Source organism: Pistacia vera, unplaced genomic scaffold, assembly GCF_008641045.1.
Source record: "Pistacia vera cultivar Batoury unplaced genomic scaffold, PisVer_v2 Contig790, whole genome shotgun sequence".
Lineage (NCBI taxonomy): Eukaryota > Viridiplantae > Streptophyta > Magnoliopsida > Sapindales > Anacardiaceae > Pistacia > Pistacia vera.
The window spans coordinates 19213-43498 of NW_022196657.1; the positions used below are offsets into that span (position 1 = coordinate 19213).

Consider the following 24286-nt stretch of genomic DNA (forward strand, 5'->3'; position numbering starts at 1 on the left):
TGTTTCACTCCGTATTTTCCCAAGAGAGCATCAAATTGCCTATTGCAAAAATGAGATCCCCCATCAATAATGATTGCCCGTGGTACTCCAAATCTTGAGAAAATATTCTACCTCAAAAAGTTAACCACCACTTTGGCATCATTGGATGGTAATACTACTGCTTCCACCCATTTCGACACGTAGTCCACAACCACCAAGATGTACACATTTCCATATGAATTCGAGAAAGGGCCCATGAAATTAATCCCCCGCACATCAAACAGTTCAACAACTAGAATGTTATTCAACGACATCTCATCTCTCCTTGAAATATTTCCACTCCGTTGACATTGGTTACACTCCTGAACTACTTGGAAAGCAACCTTGAATAGAGTTGGCCAATAAAATCCAAATTGAAGAACCTTGGCTGTTATCCTAGTCCCTCCAAAATAACCACCAACTTCCTTCTTGTAACGCCCAACATGGAGGTACATGATTTAAATTATGTTTTATAGCCCGTAGTTGATTTTCGTTAGAATTATTTTAAGAGAATATGAAGAAATGCATTAAAACTTGCATTAAGGGTAAAATGGTCTTTTCACTCAAATTAGTTGAAAAAGTGAGGAGTGAAAAGAGAGAGAATTTCATAGAGAATACAATAAAAATGAGGGCATTATGGTAATTGACTAAGGGACAAAGATGGAATTTCTAAGAAAGAGTGAGGGCAAAATGGGAAACTGTGTTTATAAAATAAAATGTTAAGGGTTTGAAACCCTTATTTCTCTCATTCCACTGCCACTCTCCTTCTCCATTTTCTCTCAATTTTTCACTCAATTCTCCAAGGATTTTGAGGGCTTTTGAGTGGATTTTAATAGGGTTTTGATCCTAGGCAACAAGAGGTAAGAATTCTTGCTCTTTCTCTATGATTTATTTGTGTAAAAGTTGAGTTCTTATAAAGTTTATGCTTAGGGTTAAGAGAATGTTTGAATCCAACAAGAGAAGAGAGCTTAGTAGAGACTACTTAAGTATAAGGTAAGTAAATTCTACTCAAAATCCCACTTAAATTAAAGTTTAAGAAATCAAGTGAGTAGAGATTTCTTTTAAGCATGCATATGTTAAGATTATTGAGAAATTGAGATGAGATTGATGATTATTTATGCTTGTTGTTGGATATATTTTAGTATGAGAAGTGTATGTGATGGTATGATGATGGGTTGAAATTGGAAGAATTGGAGAAAACTTTTGGGAGTGTTTTTGCCGTGTAGGTATGATGATGATACAAGAGAGTTTTTCTCCCAATTTGGATGGTTTAAGAAACAAATAGAATGATAATTAAATTAGGGTTTGTATGTGCACCTTTGTTGTTTGATGAAATGCCTAAGAGAAGCATGAGTATGAGTAGAAATCTTAATTTTATGCAACATTGCATATTTGCATTTCATGAGTACATTTAAGTAAGAATTTTAAGCATGAGCCATCCATATGCATATATTTGTATATGTGTAATAATCTAAGAAAGAATGAAGAATTTTTAGAATAAAACACTTTAAGAGTAAAGAGAAAAAAAAAAAAGAATAAGCATTAAAGAATTAAAGAAAGAAAAAATGGTAAAGAAGAGAAAAGAATAGGTTGGTGTGATGGGGAACCGTGAGTGTTAAGAAGAAATTCCCACATACGCGCCACCTTAATTGAGTGGCATAAGAAGAAGAAAAATTGTACGACCCGTAAGCGTGTATGTGGATGAGGGTTGTACCAAGAAGAATTTCCTACATGCACACTACCTTAATTGAGTGGCCTAAGAAGAAAGAAGAATTTGTACGGTCCACAAAAGTGCATGTAGAGAGGACTGTACTCACTCACACGACCAAGGTTCCAAATCCATGCATCAACCGACTCCAATCGGCAAAGAATAAGAAAAGAAAGAATAAGAAAGAAAGAATAAGAAAAAATAAGAATAAGAAAAGAAAGAATAAGCAAGAATAAGAACAAGAAAAGAAAGAATAAGAAAGAATAAGAAAGAATAAGAAAGAATAAGAAAGAATGAGAAGCTTGAACAAGGAAAGAAAAGAAAAGAAAAACAAGAAAGAAAAGAGAAGCTTGAGCAAGCAAGACAATAAAGAAAAGAAAAGAATAGAAAGAAAAGAAAAGAAAAGAAATAGAATAAGAAATAGAAAGAAGAAAGAAAATGCATTGTTATGCATTATTGCACATGCATTTCATTCATGCATATTACCATGTATCCCATCATGGTTAGAAAGAATAGAAAGAATAGAAAGAATAGGAAGAAAGAAAGAACAAAGAGAAGGGAAGAACATCGAGAAAGAAAGAACAGTAAGAATTAGAAACAGAGAAAGAAGGGAGAAAGAACTAAGAACGAAAGAAAGAAAAAGAAGAGAATTAAGTAAGGAAAGAACCAAAGAAGGAGAAGAGGTAAGGGATTTACTTACTGAGCATTTTTTATGCTCACCCCGTTGTTTTTCCATATTTTTGCAGGAAATAGGTGAGCAGCGGTCGGAAGGACATCGATAAGCAGAGAGGATTGGCATTACTGTCTACCGTTGCTAAGTTTTTGTACTTGTTATTTTGATATATGTAAAGAATTATATTTTGTAAGTAAAGAAGAAAAATTGGGCCCAACTATTTTCATATGCTAAGTATGTATAATTTTATTGTATATATTCTCAAATATACTAGTCGAAAGAAGTCATTACACTTCTCATGACAATGCCTTAATATACTCTCTATCTACTTTTTCGAGACACACCTACGTATCATCTGATCTGCACAGTGTTTATACAGAAATGGTTCTTCCCAGAAATAAAACTTCAAGTCAGAGAAAAATTTCCTCTTCTGTTGGAAAGTCATGTCATTTGGGAGCACTCTCGATGATAAGTAATTCGCAATATCTGCATACCAAGTGCTTCTTCAACTCTCATCAGTTTGTCATCCGGGAATGTCTCTTTGATTTGAGTTTCCTCTTCACTTCCCTGATTTGGTCGTTCAATCCTTGATAGATGATCTGCCACCACATTTTCTGACCCCTTTTTGTCTCGAATCTCCAATTCAAACTCTTGTAGTAGTAAGATCCATCTTATTAGCCTTGGTTTTGCCTCTTGCTTTACCAACATATGCTTGAGCGCTGAGTGGTCTGTGTAGACTATCACTATAGCACCTAGGAAATAAGAGCGAAAATTGTCAAATGCAAAAACAATGGCTAACAACTCTTTTTCATTAGTGGTGTAATTCAACTGTGCATCTGTTAGTGTCTTGCTAGCATACTGAATCACATACAAAACTTTGTTCTTTCTTTGTCCTAAAACTACTCCTAATGCAAAATCACTAGCATCACACATCAATTCAAAGGGTAGTTCCCAATTGGGAACTACAATAATGGGTACAGACACTAATAAATTCTTAAGAGTTTGAAAAGCATGCATGCATTCATCATCAAAATCAAAAGAGGCATCTTTAATCAGTAAATTGCAAAGGGGTTTTGAAATTTTGGAGAAATCCTTTATAAATCGTCTATAGAACCCCGCATGCCCCAGAAAACTCTGGACTGCCTTAACGTTTGCAGGTGATGGCAGCTTCTCAATCACTTCCGTTTTGGCTCGATCTACTTTAATGCCATCCTTTGAAATTCGGTGACCGAGTATTAGTCCTTCCTAAATCATGAAGAGACATTTCTCCCAACTGAGCACCAAATTTGTATCCTAACATCGCTACAAAACAAGTGAAAGGTTAGACAGGCAATTATCAAAAGAAGAACTGAAAACAGATTAGTCATCCATGAAGACTTCTATGAACCGCTCCACCATGTCACCAAAAATTGACATCATGCATCGTTGGAATGTGGCTGGTGCATTGCACAACCCAAAAGACATCTTTCTGTAAGTAAAGGTACCATAAGGACAAGTGAATGTCGTCTTCTCTTGATCTTCAGGAGTAATGGCAATTGATTATAACCTAAAAAACCATCCAGGAAACAGTAATAAGCATGCCCCGCTACTCTTTCTAGCATTTGATTGATGAAAGGAAGTGGAAAATGATCCTTGTTGCTTCATTTAGTTTCCTATAATCGATGCACACCCTCCAACCCGTGATTGTCCTAGTTGGTATCAATTCATTGCTATCATTCTTTATTACCGTGATACCTCCTTTCTTTGGAACCACTTGCACTGGGCTCACCCATGGACTTTCTGAAATAGGGTAGATTATGCCTGCATCTAAAAGTTTCACCACTTCCTTTCTCACCACTTCCTTCATAGAAGGATTCAATCTCCGTTACAGCTGCCCCCTAGGCTTGACATCATCTTCCATGAGTATCTTGTGCATATAAAAAGATGGAGAGATGCCTCTAATTTCTGATATGGTCCATCCAATTGCTGATTTATGCTCCCTTAACACCCGAATCAACCGCTCTTCCTCCAATTTACTCAGCCTTGCATTGATGATCATTGGAAAGGTTTCTAATTCACCAAGATATACATATTTGAGGTGAGAAGGTAAAGGCTTCAATTCAAGTTTTGGAGGTTCTTCCGTTCATGCCTTTTCCTTCTATTTTTCAATGTCAAAATCTTCAAATTCTGGATCTTGGCTTGCATTTATCAGTTGAAGTGCTTCCAAAAGCCTAGCACACTCATTCTTCACTAGTTCATCTACCTCTGTTGTTTTTTATTGGGCAATGCAAGCTTCCAAGGTAGTTGAAGGGTGTTCTCTTCGATAACATCTGCTACTAGTCTGTCCACCAAGTCTACACTAAAGCATGAATCTGACTCTAATGGAAATATCAAGGCCTTAAAGACATTGAATGTCACTGTTTCATCTTGGACCTTAAAAGGAATTTCCTTTCTTGCACATCAATTAGGGCTTTTCCGGTGGCAAGAAATGGTCGTCCCAAGATGAGAGGTATTTCTTTGTCCTCTTCCATATCCAACACAACAAAGTCTGCAGGAAAGATGACTTTGTCCACCTTAACTAGTACATCTTCAACTATGCCCCTCGGATGCTTGATGTATCTATCTGTAAGCTGCAAAGATATGGTTGTTGGCTTCACCTCACCAATCCCTAGTCTCTTGAAAATAGAAAAAGGCATTAGATTAATGCTTGCTCCTAGTTCACATAAAACTCTATCAAATGTAATATCTCCTATAACACAAGGGATAGTGAAACTCCCTGGATCCTTGAGTTTTGGAGGCAGCTTCTTCTGTAGAATGGCATTGCACTCCTCTGTAAGCATCATTGTTTCCTCCTCTTCCAACTTCCTTTTGATTGACAGAATTTCCTTGAGGAATTTTGCGTAGCTCGGCATCTACTGCAACACATCTACAAAAGGAATGTTAATATGCAGTTTTTAAATATCTCAATGAATTTCGTGAACTGCTTATCCTGATTTCTCTTTCTAAGCCTCTGAGGAAAAGGCACAGACGGGGTGTGATGGGCCAACTCTGGTGGTATCTTAGGAAATGGTATTTTTTCCTTCTTTTGCCTTGGCCTCTCTTCCTACTTTGGTTTTTCTTCCCTGGGACTTGTTGGTTCTCTTCAATAATGATTTCTTCATCAGAATCTCCCCTTTCTTTTTGTGGGCTCTCTTCTTTCCCTCTTTGTTCAACCTCTTCCAAGACTGTTCCACTCCGTAAAGTTATTGCATTTGCTTGTTAATGTGGATTTTTCACTGTGTTGCTTGGTAAGAACCCTGTGGTCACTCATTCAGCTTTTCGGCTATTTGCCCCACCTGTACCTCCAAGTTTCGAATGGATGCCCCTTGGTTTCTGAAATTTGCCCTCGTCTTACTCATGAAACCTATGGTCTCTTGCATGAATTTCCCGAACATATCTTCCAATTTTGACAATCTTTGATCCTCTGGTTGATTATTCACCCCCAATTGATTGTTTGGCACTATGCTTTGATTCCATTGGTTATTCTGTTGATTCTGATTGCCCCAAAACAAGTTTGGATGATTTCTCCAACCAGGATTGTACATGTTGGAGAAAGGATTGTTCTGTTGTCTCTGATTCCCTGCCAAATAGTTGATTTGTTCTGATGATGATGAAGCTGAAGCAAAAGTGTTCCTCACCTGACATTCATTGCTCGCATGGTTACCTGCACAAAAATCACATGTCATTTGAGGTGTTTGAATAGAATTTACTTGCATACCTCCTAATTGCTTCTGAAGTGCTGTAAGTTGGGCTGAAATAGCCGTGTAAGCATCAACTTCATGAATACCCATAGACTTCTTCAACTGCATTCTCTCATTGGGTCTCTGATAGTTGTTACTTGCCAGGACTTCAAGTAACTCATAAGCTTCTTCAGGTGTCTTGTTTTGCAATGCTCCTCCAGATGCTGTATCCACCATTGTTTGCACATTTATCATCAACCCATTATAGAACATTTGGACTTGCATCCAAACTGACAAACCATGATGTGAACACTTTCTCAGCAGCTCCTTATATCCTTCCCAAGCTTCATAAAGTGATTCATCTCTTCCTGTAGAAATGATGTGATATCATTTCTCATCTTTGCAGATTTCCCTGGAGGGAAGTATTTAGCCAGGAACTTCTGTGCCAATTCATTCCAAGTTGTGATTGTTCCTACTGGTAGCGCCATTAACCATCCATTTGCTTTATCCCTTAATGAAAAAGGAACTAATCTTAATCTGATGGCGTCATCTGACACTCCATTTGACTTGAAGGTATCGCAGATCTCCAAGAAGTTTGCAATGTGTGAATTTGGATCTTCATTCAGATCTCCCTTAAATTGTACCGACTGTTGGATTATTTGGATGATTACCGGCTTTATTTCAAAGTTGTTGGCTTGCACTGGTGGCCTAGTTATACTTGGACCACTACCATCAACCGAGGGCACTGAGAATTCCCTCAATGTTCAATTTTTCGCCATCTCAATGACTATCGCCTCTCATTCTCTTCTCTCTCCATTAAGTTTTCTTGCAGTTCTTTCAATCTCTGGATCAATAGGAACCACTGGATGAGGTCTAGCTCTTCGCATAAACTACACAGAAAGAAAGAGAGCGTGAGATCACAAGCAACCAGAAAAGAAACAACAAAATTAAACTAGAAACAATTAAAACTAAAATTAAACTCCAATCTAGCTAAAACTAGAAAAATTCAATATTAACACAAAATCAATCCCCGACAACGGCGCCAAAAACTTGATGCGTTGAATCTACAACATGCAATGTTTAGCAAGTGCACTAGTCGCAAAAAGTAATAAAGTGATAAGTAGAGTATCGTTCCCACGAGGATCGCGTGTTAAGCACTAATTTTCCTAGTATTGTATCAAGTTGGAGCAACGAAAAATGGTTGGATTTGCGGGAGACAATTAAGCTAAGATAAAACAAAACTCACTACGTAATTTAAAATCTAAAAAATGAAAACAATATTAATTCAAGAAAAATATCAATTAAGACAAAGCGGTTAGGGTTTTGACTTCACTAGGATTTTATGAATTAATCTACGAATTCTGTTACTTCTACATTCACATGCACGGATTATAAATCGGACACCCTAACATGTAAAACATACCTTCTCAGGCTATGTTTTCCTACTAATCCCTATTAAGCTTCCGCACCCGACAAATTGAAGGTTAATAGTTCCAAGTCCGTTAAGCTAAATGGAATCCTAAATTGATTTCATCTCTTGCGTTCAATACATCAATGACAATTACCCTAAGAAGCTAATACATGATTCACTTCTCAATCTCATCATGCTCAACAAGTAATTTCAATAAAAACAAGAGTAATTACAGAATCCATGCAATAGAATGTAAAAGCAACATCAATTTATTGATTAGACATTAAAATCCCAATTACATCAAAACCCTAACCCAAAAGTGAGTTAGTTCATACTAAAATTAAAGCAAATCAAAATAAAAGCTGTAAACAAAGAATTCAATATGATGGAATAATGAAAAGAGAGTGAATCTTCCCTATTTGATGAACCCAAAACGTCCAATCTTCAGTTTCTCTCATCTTTTTCCAAAACAAAGTCGAACCTTTTACAAAATAACTAAGTCCCACTTATATAGTCGGTCCCAAAAACCTAAGACTCTCGCATAAAAATTAAAACGCACAGTTTTAATAACTAAAAATTGCAGACTTCGCCGCGGCATCGAATTGGCTTCTAATTCACTATCTGACTCGAGAGTTTATCACCGCGACGAAGAAAGAACTTCGCCACGATGAACTTTTCTGAACTATTCTGAAATTACAAAATTGCCCTCCGCTTGTTTCCTTGCTTGAATTTTCAATCTTTAATCATCTCCAATAGGAACAAGCTTCATAGTGTTTCAAATCCGCATCAGAATTTCCCTGAATCCTGAGATTCGCTTGCTTCTGGGTCCAGAAACTCAATTCCGCTCAATCTTTGCTCTAACTGCACATTTTGGCCTAAAACATAAAATATATGAAATTAAGTTGCAATTCAGGCACAAACGAAAGAAGAAGTATCCAAAATCCGGCCAAAAAGCCTAGATAAAATAGTATAATCCTAGGATTATCAATATACCAGATCGTTTAAGCAATACACCAAATCGCTTAAGCGACTCTACAGATGCTTTTTAAAATGTCAACCCTTAATATATCGGTTAATAATTTTTTTTTCTTGCATTATAGATACTTGGCGATTATTAGACATGGGACAAGTTATTTGGGTGTTGAATATTTTGGTGAGTGGGTGGAGGAAGAAAGTTACTGGAAGTGGATTGGGAAGAGCAAATAAGTTATACCAATTGTTGTGAGCATAGAGGTTAGTTTTGATGAGTTGACTGATGAAATAATTAGAAGAGGTGATTTGAGTTGCTCATGTAGTGATATAGTTGTGAAGTATGTTTTAAGCAGAGTTTCTAAACATTATAAGGTACCCCCTGCTGTATTAAAGTTGGATGAAAGTGTGAAGTTATATATGCTTGATGTGGGCGATAATGGTTCGAGGCCAATTTTAAGGGTTTCTTTTATGGATAAACCTATGGAATTTAGTTCAAAGGAAGGGGATGATGAGGAAGTTGGTGGAGAGAATGCTGGTTTTAATTTTAACTACGAGGGTATTGATTTCTTAGTTGAAAAATCAAGAGTAGGCGGTGATTTGGATGGTGAGGAGGACACTGTAAAAGAGGTTGGTCATGTGGGACATAATGAAAATGTGGTTGAAGAGGAACCTATACATGTTCCTGCAGATGTAGAGATTTTTATAAATATAGATTATGCAAAAGGTGTAGTTTGTGAGGAAGAGAACACTATGGTCTTTTATGCAAGTTCAAAGGTGGCAATTGCGGGTACTAGTGAATCACCTCATGTTTTTACTGATGGATCAGACTTGCGTGTAGGGTATTTATTTGACAACAAGGAGGAAGTGGTGAGGAAGCTAAAACTTGTTGTCTTGAGAGGTAATTTTGAGTTCATCACCAAAAAGTCTAATTCATCGGTAGTGACGGTTGCATGTCGTGACCAAAAGTGCAAGTGGCGGGTTTATTGTAGAAGGTTGGCGAAGTTTGAAAAATTTACTGTTAGCACATATACCTATGAGCACACATGTGGGTTAGGACATATTTCAGGTGAGCATCGACAAACCTCCGTTGATGTTATTAGACAATTTGTCAAAAGTCTGTTTGTTGAAGGGAAATGTCCATCTCCTAAGGACATTCAGAGACTTGTGCGCACAAAGTTGGGATGCAATGTTAGTTACTAGAAATGCTGGAAAGGGAGACAACATGCACAAGATTTTGTGAGGGCCACGCTAGAGCACGAGTACTTAGTATTAGAAACATACCGTTATATGCTTGAGTTGACAAACCAAGGTAGCAAGATGGCTTTGAAGTGGGACAAGAATATGAGGTTTAAATATTTTTTTTGTTGCTTACGGTGCTACTATAAGGGGTTTTGTAAACATGAGAAAGGTGTTGGCTGTTGGCTGTTGATGGTTGTTTTTTGACGGGAAAATATGAAGGTACATTGTTGGTGGCCACTTCACAAGACTACGAGAATCACACATATCCTGTTGCATGGTGTGTGGTTGACTCTGAGAACGACAAGTCGTGTACTTGGTTTTTTCAGTAATTACTTACGATAGTGCTTGATAGTAATGAGCTATGCATAATATCCGATAGGCAAAACTCTATAAAGAAGTGGATTGCCATTATTTACCTTAAGCATATCACAAATTCTGTATGAGGCACTTACCGAGAACATAAAACAAAAGTTTAAATGTGCTAGCCTACTTCAAACATACTACATGGTAGGAAAAACTTATTGAGTTGATGAGTTCAAGGAGCACTTCTGGCAAATCCAAATCAAGCATGATAGAATTGCTAAGTATCTTGAGCATGATGTTGGTTTCGAGCGATGAAGTAGAGCTTAATTTCCTGGAAGAAGGTTTGATGTTATGACCACAAACATAGTCGAGTCCATAAATTTGAAGTTGATAATAGAAATAGAGTTTCCAATTGTTGCCCTTTTTGATGCAACCTAGACGACATTTCACGATGGTTCCTTGAGTGTCGTATGGAGTTAGATAATTTTACCACAACCCTTGTTCCGTCAGCTAAAATATTATTGTAAGAATGTATAGAACTGTCAAATGCACTGTTTGCCTATCCTCTCAATGCTCAAGAGTTCACTGTGCGTGGCTATGGTCCGGATGCCCTAGTTAACCTTCTTAGTAAAACTTGCAATTGTAAAGTACTTGACATTCAACGTTTACCTTGTCCTCATGCACTACAACACTGATATGCCAACGGAAGCCAAATTTTGGTTCAAGAATTTACATGGAACCTTGCTCCCCTCTCTATATAGCAAACCACTTCATGTTGGCTTATTCAAAAACGATATATCCAGTTTCTCTATAAGAGTAGTGGGTGGTGCCGCCAGAGTTGGTTGACATTATCATTCATCCGCCATTCAAGAAAACAGAAAAGGGGAGAAAAAGAGATAAGCGTATTCCATCAGCCTGTGAGGTTCCTCGGAGGATGACTAAGTGCTCAATTTGCAAGCAACCAAGCCGTAAGAAAAACGGTTGCCAGAATCAATCACATGCAGATCAAGAAAATTAGGTTCGAATCGATCAGAAGCAAGCAACCTACCGTTAGATCTGCAGATAATAACAAATCACTTAAGTGACCGAAGATCGCTTAAGAGACTGGCTGTTATTTGTAGATCTAAACAACAAATTGCTTAAGCGACCGAAGATCGCTCAAGCAATTGAAGATCGCTTAAGCGATCTGCTTTTCAGATCTACAGATAATAGCAGATCACTTAAGTGATATGCTGTTATCTGCATATATGAACAGAAGATCGTTTAAGCGATCTATTGCTTAGATCAGATCCGGTGAACACCAGATCGCTTAAGCGATTTGATGAACTTATTATGTTTCTCTTGGTTGTATGCCATTCTTTTGTGGTGCATTAAACTGATGTTATGTCTTTGTATTTCCAGCTATGCCATCAAGAAAAAGGATGAAATCGAGAGAGTTGCCAAGGCCAACCATTGAAGACTTATTAGTGAATTGATAGAGTTGCCAAGGTCAACCGTTGAAGTCTTATTAATGAATCGAGAGAGTTGCCAAGGCCAACCGAGACTTGTTGTTTTCAATTTAATTTTTACCTCGAATGAATCATCTTTTATATCGTATTAAATAAAATTAATTATTTTTCATTTTCATCCATTTTAAAAAGAGTTTGAGTAAAATTTCTCGTATTACCTTTGTAAGGCACTGACTGTTGCCCAAAAAAGTAAGACAGGCAAAAAAATACTATCAACATAATTGTTGTGTCAAATCAATCAATTTACTGAATTAGTCACGAATGAGCTGTAAAAGGGGTTTTTATAATTTAATAGAGGTTTCATGCTTTTGAGATCGTTAGGGCATTTGTATAAGATCGCTTAAGCGAGAGCTAACATCACTTAAGAGATATTGAGTTTGAGAAGGACCAGTAAAGTACAAAAAATTGGCCTTGGTAGAATATTGCTTAAGCGATCACGGCTTATCTATACATGATCGCTTAAGCAAGCGTTGACTTCGCTTAAGTGATCTTGAATTTGAGAAGGAACAATCAAGTACAAACAAAATAGCCTTGGTCGCTTAAGCGATAACATCGCTTAAGCGATCATGACTTATTTGTACAAGATCGCTTAAGCGAAAGCTGATATCGCTTAAGCGATCTTGAATTTGAGAAGAAATAGTCAAGTACAAAGAAAATGGCCTTGGTCACTTAAGCAGAGTCATCTATCGCTTAAGCAATCACGGCTTATCTATACATATCGCTTAAGCGAGAGATGACATCGCTTAAGCGATCAAGGCTAATTTACTTTAGTACTTAGAATAATCATTCTCAAATACACGATTGCTTAAGCGATTCTAAGCTCACTTAAGCGATCCAGTATATTTAGCCTTGGTTGCTTAAGCGATACCATACATCGCTTAAGCGATGTAGTCATAGAATCAAGATCATCCCAAGTGCACGATCGCTTAAGCAAGACCGCGATTTCAGGTCTCGCTTAAGCGATTCTGCACTTTTAGCCTTTGTCACTTAAGCGATACTGTACATCGCTTAAGCAACCATAGCCGAGGCACTGTCAAAATATCCTGAAGTCCATGATCGCTTAAGCGATGTCATATCTCACTTAAGCGATCCAGTATAGGAAATCCTTGATCACTTAAGCGATATCATCCGTCGCTTAAGCGATCATGCCGAACGCATATTAATTCCATCTTTTCTCCTCAATTTGACAACCTATTTGCGTCAAGACATATTAATTCCATTTAACAAAATCACTAAATAAACTCAAAGTCAAAAAAGGAAAGAAATATTGAATTGACCATTTATAAATCTGAAATGTGGCAATTACATGAAAATACGACATTATACACGAGAAATAAATGTCCTAGAGCAACCCAAAATAACACCAGTGTCGGTAGTCTCCATCCTTCCTCTTCATCATTATCTTCAGTCACTTCCTCATCCTCCAAAATTATCCAGTTACTCCTTCAGTATCAACAGCAGCCTCTCCGTCTTCTTCTACAACACCCCTTCCAACATTATCTAGCCTTGGCCTTGGCAACCAAGCATACATAACATCAATTTAATGCACCACAACCCAATTATCAACAGCCCGACACCTAACAACACCAGCTGATCCAATCAAGACAACCCAATTATCCATATAAGAAATGCAATTCACATAAACTACAAAACTCTAAGTCCAACTTCCATACCTGTTGATGACAGTATCAACAATGACTTGGATTGGGTTCTAGTCATTCAAAAGGTTAATAATTTCCATGGCGTGCTTCATAATCCTAACAGCCATCAACAGAATTTGTATTAATAATGAAAAGAACATTATAATGAAAACAACATTAGACTTGGCCGATAACACCAGCCAATGACTCAATGATCCATGCCTATAACATCACCAACAAACACAAAATAAAAGAAGTGGTACATCAAGAACTGGTACAGATTAGTGATCACAAGCATACCTTTTGTAGTAACTAAGGGATACATATACCCATGGAAGCACTCAATAGTCAAGTGCTCCCAAAAGTTGCTCATTGTATCATCATTCAAGTTGTCCATTGGGGTGTTGATCATGTCGAACTCAATAAATTTTAGCGCATATGCCCCGCAATCAGCACTACAATAGAAGGAAGACATTAGCATTAGAATCAACTTATAGAACAATTGTATTATGTAAGTTTTATACAAAATTTACCTCGCGTCATTTGTCGAGACGGGAATGTGCTTGTGTGGCCACTTTCCTGTCAGTAGTTCATCACACAAGTGCTGAAACATCCTGCTGTCTCGCAACAGTCACAGGAACAATATACATATCGGTTGCATCTCCGTGTCCAACTGCCTCTCCCGACAAATACTCAGGTTGCAATCAAAGACAGTAGGCCTCCCCTAGTAGCCAAATGACGGGTATCCAATACACATCCTTGATGTTCACGATGCAGTATACTCCTTTCATGTTTGCCTAACTATTGCCATATTTGGGCCTTTCCCCCCGTACATACTACATCATCCTCTCATCAAACCAAAAATCAGCAAGGACACTGTCAAAGTCCTCTGCGACCTTTCTTTTCCGCTTGCCTCCCCTTATTGCACCTCCACCATTGGCCTTTTTCATTAACATCTCATGTGTACTTACTAGGCTTTGGCCAAAGGCCACATCGTGTAATGCCCACATCAAGGTACGTAACTTTATTTATGCCCTAATACTCTTAGTTGAATTTTGTTAAAGTTATCTTGAACAAGTGTGAAGAAAATTCCTTAAAACTTCATTAGGGGTAAAATGGTCTTTTCACTCATAATTAGTTGAAAAGTAGGGAGTGAAAAGAAATAGAATAACATGGAGAAGATGATAAAAATGAGGGTGTTATGGTAATTGACTAAGGGACATAGATGGAATTTTTAGAAAGTGCAAGGGTAAAATGGGAAACTAATATATATTATTATGTAGTAATAAGAGTTCAAGAATTGAAACCCTAGCCACTCCACCCATCGTTCACGCCACCTTCATCCCAACTTCTCTCAATTTTTCTTCCACTAATTCCAAGGAAATTCATAGGATTTTGGCTAGATTTTGATAGATTTTCAATTCTAAGCATCCAAAGGTAAGATTCTTGCACCAAGATGTGAGATTTAAATTTTAAAGTTTGAATTCTTATGGTTTTATATGCTTAAGGTTTAAGAGGTAAGGGGAATTATACCAAAGAGAGATTATAGTGTTGGAATTGCTCAAATTCAAAGTAAGTAAATCCAACTTTAGCTTTGATTGGATAAATACTTGTGCAGAGAAATTTCGTATATGTTGTATGTGTGTTTGGATGATAAGAATTATGGATTCAAATTGAGATTGTTTGATATGTGAATCTCATGGCCATGAGAAGTGACGTATTAGTATGTGTTGAGTTGATGAAATTTTGGGTGAAATATGAAAGAATGGATATGGCATGGTGGAGGATAAAATTTGGCTAGGGTGGTTGTTAGGCTTAGGGAGTTTTTGCTCCAATTTTTGGTGGCTTGAGAAATATGTGGAAGTGTAACCAATTTAGGGTTTGTATGTGCATGTAAGGTGTTTGATGAAATTCCAAAGAAAGTGCATATAAGAGTATGTTAGAGTATTACCTTGTATTGGTGTTGTTGTTGGTAGAGAATACTAGTTCCATAATAAAGTCTTTATATGCCCTAATGCATTCTTTAATTTTGAGCATTTGCACTTAGAAAGAATAGCAAGAATATTTTTATTTACATGCATATACACACATATGAGAACATTAAAGAATAAAGAGAAATAAATAAAGGAAATAAATTGTAGAATCATCCTCTAAAGAATATAATTAAAGAATGCTTCAAAACTGAAATTTTACTTAAAGAAATATAAAAGGATAAGAGAAGAGAAGGTTGTTGCGATGGGGAGCTCGTGAGTGACAGAGAAGAAGAATAGCCCCGCATGCACGCCGCCTTTAGTGAGCGGCCTAAGAATAAGAAAGAAGAATTTGTACAGTCTGTAAGAAGTGCATATGGATGAGGACTATACCCAAGAAAGAATTTGAGAATACACTCACATGGCCAGGGTTCCAAATCCATCCTCAACCGAGTTCGATCGGCAAAGAAAGAAAAGAAAAAGAAAGAAAGAATAGAAAAGCAAGAAAGAAAAGAAATAAGAGAAACAAAAAAAGAAAAAAACAGAAAAAGAAAGAAAACAGAAAAACAGAAAAGAAAATGTATTGCATAGAAAAATTTTATGCATTTGTGCATATGCATCAGGCCATTTCTACTATCCCGAGTTAGTTTCCCTATTTGTGCTTACATATCGGTAAGTGAGAAATTAGAATCTTAGAAAGAGCAGAGAAGAATTGAGAAGTTTGGAATAAGGAAAGAAAAATCCAGGATTTGAGCAACGGAGAAAGAATAGAAGTATTGTGGGTTTACTTACTGAGAAATTAGTGCTCACTCCATTGATTTCATTGTTTTTGCAAGTAGTAGATGAGATGTGGTCGGATGGAACGTCAAGTAGTAGAGGAGAAAGGCAACACTGTCTGACTATATTTTTGAGTTATTTTTGTGACTTATTACTTGATGTAGAGATTTGTATATAAAGAAAAATTAGTTATAGGCCCTTTATTTCATACTTATATATATATATTTTCTATAATATGTTTAGTGAGTTTTACTTATATTTTTTTCCAAAGAACTACTAGTTAGAAAGAATATTACACATCGGTGATGGCACAATGCAGATACAAAATATCACCATTACTGCTCTATCGTAACCTCATAAGTACCAATACCTCATCAATGTGCTATATCAAATCAAAACAACATGATAAGTGTCTATTCAAACACCGTAGAACTGTTTTTCCTTAGGCAATTTGTTTTTTTTTTTTTAACAGATCGCTTAAGCAACCTCCTCAAAATAAAAATTAAAAAAAATAATAATAAAACAGACCGCTTAAGTAATTCAGTATACAATACTCGTGAAAAACATAAGCAAAAATAAGGGAAAATATGGAAAAATAACTCACCGAGTCATCGAGCCACCTGCCCATTATCAATATCTTTTCAAACCACTCCTAGGGATAATCCCCAGTCTTGCACTTCACACAACCATCACTTCCTTTCTCATTGTAATAGGCATAAAATAGTTTTTTTCTTTTCCTCATCTATTGGCCTATACAAATCGACCTTTAACTCTTCCGTTTTCACTTCCCCACTTCCTTTGCCTTCCTCCTCATCCTCCTCCATTTTCACTTCCCTACTTCCTCCGCCTTCATCCTTACCCTCCTCCATTTTCACTTCTCTACTTTCACAGACTTCCTCATTTTTTCCTTCGTTCTCCTATTCTTTCCATACGTTACTGCCATGTAAGGAGATTTTACGTGCTTACTCTTTCAGCTCTCTTTTCTATGCTGAGGTTGCACTTTAACCACTTTTAATACCCTATCAACTTTCTCCTCTACCCTTTTCAGCCAGTCTTCCATCTTCTCAAACCTCTCATAAATGGCGATTGTAAAACTGTCAGAGAGACCGTTTATGAGGTCAACCACCTCATTCTCCCGACACCTCGGCAAATCGGTACTTGCTGTACCAGTTTGCTAATTAGGTGGAGGAGTATGAATCTCTTCATCCTCCTCCTCCTTCTCCCTCCCACCAAATAGAGCTTCATCCTCCTCGGCCTCAAACACATGCTCAAGTTATGGCCCTACAACTGCACTCAAATGTGTGACCCCTTCTAGGTCCCGTATTAGGTGGTTTATCCCCTCATCTGTTACATCGTCCATTGCTGTGAACGATGTAACATACTCCACTCCCAATTCACCCCTAGTAAGGGTGAGGAAGGGACGAACGACTCCTTACAATAAGAAAAAATCAATCAAATTTAAGCCGCATTTAAAAGCAAGTGCAAATTCAAAAGATTAATCCTTTATTCTTACCAAAGCCGCTTGAATTTCCATTTCTATTTTGTCATAGTCCCAATGGGCACACTCCTCAGTGTGCCACCTCAACATCTTAGGCAATTACGGTGGCTCATCTGAAGTCTTCTTCTCCTCCCCCCTCCCCCGCCTTAGCCAAGACAAGGACGACCTCATACATCCAAACCTACATTATATAAAAAAACAGTGTATATCATAATTAAAACACATATAATACAAAAAATATAATAAAAAGCTATTAATATTTACCTGCATTGCCCATGGGAAGCCAAACAAATTGTAAGTGCTCGATCTCTCCTTCTCGACATATTGGCGGTGCTTTATTGTAACATCTACTGATAACTGTACAATGCATGCATAATATCAATAGAAAAGTTGGGCCCAAAGTTTTCTTTTCATTACAAAACATGTGTCTTTTATACATAAAGAGTAACCGTTTACAAAAATGTATTTTAAAAGACAAAACAGGGAAACAGTGTAGCTATTCCTCATTGCTTGCCGACGCCCCTCCGACCGCAACATCATCTAGACCTGCATCCACAAGGAAAATAACGGGGTGAGCACAAAATAATGCTCAGTAAGTAAAACTCTCTATCTTTCTGTCCCCGTATGAATAACTCTTAATTCTTTCCTGATGCTATCTCTGATTCTATTTCTGTTTCTAATAACATCTTGGCCTCATCTTACCGGAGGTACGGCCGATGGCGTTCACACAGCACCATCTCACTCTCTATGGCTATCGGGTGGAATTCACACAGTACCAACCCGTTCTTAGTGACTACCGAGTGAGGATCACAAAGCACCACTCGGTTCTTTTCTAACTATCGGGTGGAGATCACCTAGCGCCTACCCGTTCTCATGAATTTTTGGTAACGATCACCAAGCATTTACCCGTCTCTAGTCACTATCGGGTGATGGTCACAAGCATCAACCCGTTTCTACTAAATATCGGATGATGATCACAAAGCATCAACCTACTTATCTATCACTAACCGGGTAGCGGTCACAAAGCATCTACCCATCTCTACTACTCATCGGGTGACGATCACAAAGCGTCGACCCTCACTCTAAGGGCTATTCGGATGATGATCACCAAGCATCAATCCGATTCCCATAACGGTCGGGTGATGATCACAAAGCATCATCCCAACTATACTACTCTTCTAATTCATTCTATTGTAGCATTTTTCAATACTCTCTACCCTTAGAGTACTTTTACCCACTAAGCTCTCTACTCATAGGGTAATGCATAACCCATTTCCTTACACTTCTTAGGTCACTTTTTCATATACAACTAGTGCCTATGGATGGTTCATCTTCACCAACGCACTTATGAGATGCCAACATGCAATGTTGGCAAGAATTAAGGTTCATTCTCATACTCAAACCTCTATTAGGCATTTCATCAAACAACTCATGTGCACTATAAAACTCTATCATAGCCATGATTCTAAAACTTTCTTAGCCATCCAAATGGGGAAAAACCCCTTCAAATAGCCACAAACCTGCCATAGAAAACACTTCCAAAAAGGAATACATAATCCCCTTAAATTCCATCTCAACTACCTTGCCAAACCAACAACCCATTTCTCAAATTTGCAAGTATAGACAATCACAAAGCATAGAAATCTCTATTTAATCCTTCATACATGCTATATTACATGCACATCACATTCATAATCATTTCTATCAAAACCCTAATCAAGAAAATTCATAAATCTCAACTTGGGTTAGGTTTTACTTACTGTTAAGGAGAGATCACAAACTCTTCCTTTCACTTGATAGCTTGACTTTCCTCTAATCTTAACCAAAAGAAAGAAAACCCTCAAACACCAAAATGAACTAATCTCACAAATCACACACTTAAGGAGAAATCCTTACCTTAGGAAGCCCTAGGTTGCTTTTCTACTCCAAATCACTTCAAAAATCCCTTGGAAAACCTTGATCAAAAGAAAAGAGAAGTTGAGAGAGAAGAATGAAGAGTCACGTTTTGAGAAGAAGAAATGAAGGGTTCTTTGATTCTAATTCCTTTAATGAAATATTAACACACTCATTCCCATTTTGCCCTTGTTCTAATTTGGGAATTCCATCCATATCCTTTGATTCATTACAAACTCACCCCTATCTCAACCTATTCTCCATGAAATATCCTTACAATTAACTCCCCACTTTCCTGCTAATTAGGGGTAGAAAGGTCAAATTGTCCTTAAGGAAGAAATATCTAAAACTCAATCAACCTTTTATTCGCCCGTCGCCGCGCGAAGAAACCTCTATCGCCGCGGCGAAACTGTCCAGGGAGTTCCCCTTGATTTCACACATCCTCGCCGCGGCGAAGCTTCTTCTTCGCCCCGGCGAAGCACGGCAGACAGAACTTCTTCTATTTTTCATCCATTTTCAGGGCAAACATTCGACAAACAACAAAAGCCACTAGATTAAGGGCAAAAGAGGAAACAATAACAACGTACCTCAAGCGGGGCGTTACATTTATTGCCATGTCTTTTCCGCGCAAGGACTCGATGGTTAGCTAAAATGATAACCTTCCCCACGAAATAAGCTTAAAGAACTCCTAGTTGTTTGCAAACTGCACCTAATCCATATTATCTTTTGTTGAGTCACAACCATTAGGATGGAATGCAAAAACCATATGCACATCTTAAACTTCTCCGAAGAGGTATATCCATCTTCTCCTAACCTCTCCTCTAAATCATGCGCTGTAATAGACACCTGCCCCCCAAAACCTTTCTAAACAAGTTTTCGGCTACCCTACTCTCTTTATTCTCTCTTGCTCTTCTACTTTTGGAAATGCCCCACATTTAGGCCTATCATCAAGGCAAATTCATCATCCCAAAACGTAGTGGCTTCCATCCACCACGAACCACATTTCATTCTTTTTTTGCTTTTAACTGAGTGCAACAACATATAATATGCTACTTGCCCTCAACGCCTTATTCTAATTGTCTCCTAAGTCCACAAAATGACCGAAACAACTATCTTTGAATCAGTCCATACCCCCTTTTTGTCCACCTAAAATCTCCTTTATTCTCGTAAACACTTGTCAACTTGACCTAATCATCACCCTTACAGGGAAGTATGGTATCCTATCGATTACAACCTCTAACCCATCGCTTTATAATTTCTGCTCGGAAACACTGCACAATCGATATACTAAATATTAGCAAAAAAGAAACCAAAACAACCAATGGCTGCCAATATGGGGAATATGGGCTTCAAGGCATCAAGGAGTGGGTGTTTTTGGTTTGAAAGGACCGAGGAAGCTAATGAAGGCCCTATAGAGGTTGTTGTGGCAGGTTCGATGGTTGGGGATGGCAGAAGGGGTGGAATAGGGGGGCTGGGGGCTGCGTAACTATCCGTGGCTAGCCCTGCAATATGCAAGGCAGCCCCCAGTCCCTCCATTCCGCCCCTTCCTGCCATCCCCAGCCCTCCACCTCCCACAAACAACTTCCTTAGGACCTCTCTTCCTTCCCCATCCTTTGGAACCCAACACAGCACTCCCTCGATGCCCACCAATTGTTCGACAAAATGCCACACACCACCCTACAATCAAACCAACTAAATTTCCCCAATTGCACAAAAAATAAATTTTTTCATCAAATGGTAAAAAATGTACCTTTTCTTCATCGGCGTCCTCCTCCTTGCCTGAATTCTCGTTGGCATCCTTCTCTCAGAACCATTTTTGAATTTTCTTGTCTGTTATTATGTCGTTGTCGTGTCCTCTGCCGCTAGACCACCTTCACTCATCAGAAGATCCACTAGAGCGTCTTCTTCGACAACCTTTAAACATCGCAGCTCCAGACTCTAAATTTGAAGTGGGGTTGGGTTTTCCTCCTCTTTGTTAATATCACATGATTTTGTGTAACTAACAGTGATACGAAGATTAAAGAGCAAATATTTATCGGAAATCAGGAACTTTGATCGCTGAAAATCTCAGAGAGATGGGTGTTTTCGTCGATCGATTTTTCGGGTGGCCTCCTTCGATTAATTGATTTTTAATTGGGGGGGGGGGGGGGGGGGAGTCGGTTTTAATTCCAAAATTAAACAAATTTCCATTAATTAACTATTACCCATATAAGTTTCAATCATTTCACGCTAGCCCCTTTTTGCATGTTTTGTTACACTTAAGTGTGCCACATCAGTTTTTTAAAACAAAAAAAAAAAAACAAAACCTTTTCAAGGTTATATTCTCAATTGGAAACTTGGGAAGACATTTCAGTTAAATTCCTCAAACTTCAAGATTTAGACAAATTCAAGAACAAAACAATGACTTCATCACAATAAAATCAACTTTTTCATAATAGAACAATTTCCTTACTTTTGCTTGAGAAAAGATGAAATGGTGAGGGAGGAGGTGAACGGTTAGGGGTGTAGGGCTAGCACCTCAGTCTTGTAGGGCAGAAGAGATGGGTTTAACCGATGGAGATAGTTAAACTACCGAAGAAAAACCGGAAGAAAATAGATAAGAGAGAGAGGAAGAAATAGATAAGATAGAGAGAAAAGAAAACTAAAAAAACAAAAAACAAAACAAAGAGATAAAACAGAATGGATACAGACAAAAAATAATAATAATAATAAGGGTAAAAGAAAATTAAAGAAAATGTAATTTAGAATATTTAGTTACTTGAAAACCCTTGACCCCTATTTGACTTTTCCTAGAGCTGCTGTAGTTACTAGAATACCCTTTATTCTTTTTCAAATGCCCGTTTTGACAGCACGGGGTTATATAGGCTCTGTTTGGTTGGTTTTTGGGAATACTATTATTAGTATTCCCAAAAAAGTTAAACAGTAAAATGGCCAAAAACTCACAAAATTATCCAATATTATTCAACTTTTTTTAAACCCCCTAAATTTGTTAATTTAATTAAATACCCCTAAATATTTTTTCAAAATTGCAAAAACACCCCTAAACCCACATTATACCAGATTCCAGCCACCACTGCCGGAAGTTGGCCGGAATCTGATATAATGGCGCACTCCTATCTAGCCTTTTCCAGCCATATCCACGGTGGATCTGGCCGGAAAATGCTAGATCTAAGGCCAAAGATCTGGCCGTTGATGGCTAGATCGGCCAGATCTTTGGCTGTAACCAGAAGTCAACGACGGCCAACATATGGTCGTCGTTGACCATCAACGACGGTCGTATCTTTGGCCGTCGTTGACGAGCAAATGCGGTCAGATATGGCCGGCAAAGGCCATATCGGTGCACGACTGGCAAGATCCAGCCGGTCATGCGTCGATACGGCAACTTCGGCCACTCTCCGACGGTGGTGGCTGGCTGTGATTATTCAATGGGTGGGTTGGGGGTATTTTTGTTAACTTTCAAAGTTTTATTATAGGGGTGTTTAGTAAATAAATAAACATAGAGGTATTTTTATTAATTTTCAAATTCTACATCGTAATACCTGTCCAATTCAACTTTTTTTAATTTTTTTCAAAAAAAATTTCTAAAAACTGCAAAAAAGTGAACCAAACAGAGCCATAATCCTTTCCCAAAACCATGGGGGTGCTCGGATTAGCTAATCTATCGGGGGTGGATAAAAGGAGCCCATTATCAATACAATAAAATAATCAATTCTTATCTCTTTTGCACATTTTCTTCATCTTATTTGAATTTGCAAAAGGCCGGGCTCCACCCAATTCTCACCTGGCAAACGAATAAAACCGTTGGGGGTAATCTCGGAAAATAATATAAACAACAAGGGCAAACCCAAGACCCGCCGAAATTTCAGACTCCCCGACAGTCACTCGCGGCCCCAAATTATAACGGCTCAATCCCCAATAACTCTGTCCTTTTCTTCAAAGACACAACCTATCCTCCCAAAATTCCATCCAATTTACCTTATTGCCATCCTTCTATTTAAATTTCAAATTCTCACCCAAGCTCATTAAAGTTGGTAGATAATTAAACTTTTGGACAAACAAATCTTTTTTACTTTGGGATTATCATGTTTGGTTACCAAAATAATATAAAATTTTTATAATATTTTAAAATCAATAGTAATTGTTATTGATTATATATGTGGTAATTTGAATACCACCATTTTTTTTTTAAGTATTTTAAGATTTTTTGTTAATCTTAATTTTGTTACAATTTTACTTTCAATTATTGAAAATTTTGGATAATAATACCCTTGTTTTGAAAATAATTTACAAAAATATTCGTGGACTATTTTATCCTTATATACAAAATTGTTAGGACATAAATGCCCTTGAACTTAAAAAAAAATATCCAAGACTGGTGGTCGGATCTGACCGATCGTGCACTGATCTAGTTGTTTCCGACAAGATCTCTAGCCAAAAATGGTTAAACCGTAGTAGATCTGGCCGGAAACGGCTAGATTTATTAGCTGGCCGGTCATGCGCCGTTCCGGCTACAGCCGTTGACAATGGTGACTGGCGATCAATAGTGGCTAGGGTCGTTTTGTTAATTTTTGAACTTTTATTATGAGGGTATTTTAACTAAATTCTCAAATGTAAGGGGTTAAAATAATAATATATATAATAATATTATTAAAATAGAAGGGTGATTTAGTAATCTATGTAATATGCTCACCAATTTATTCCTCCCAACCAAACATATCAATATAACATTCCTGTCAATTTATTTCAATCCAACCAAACATATTTAACATAACATTCCTATAAATTTTTAAGGTAATTTATCTTTATTTTAATATACCATTAATAGTAATACAATATTCCCTAAACCAAATGTACCCTAAAGGTTATATAATATTATTTTAAAAGTTTACATTTTAGAAGACAAACTTATTTTATTTGTATGAAAAAAAAAAAAAAGATCAATTTTATGTGAAAAAAATTAATTATTAAATTCAGTATT

General features: G+C 37.4%; 1 non-coding gene across 1 annotated transcript; it reads left to right on the forward strand.

The window, feature by feature from the left end:
* The first annotated feature begins 6392 nt into the window (after positions 1–6392).
* Positions 6393–6498, forward strand: LOC116116959. The gene has a single exon (XR_004125906.1). It is a non-coding gene; the product is annotated as a small nucleolar RNA R71 (small nucleolar RNA).
* The last annotated feature ends 17788 nt before the right edge of the window (positions 6499–24286 follow it).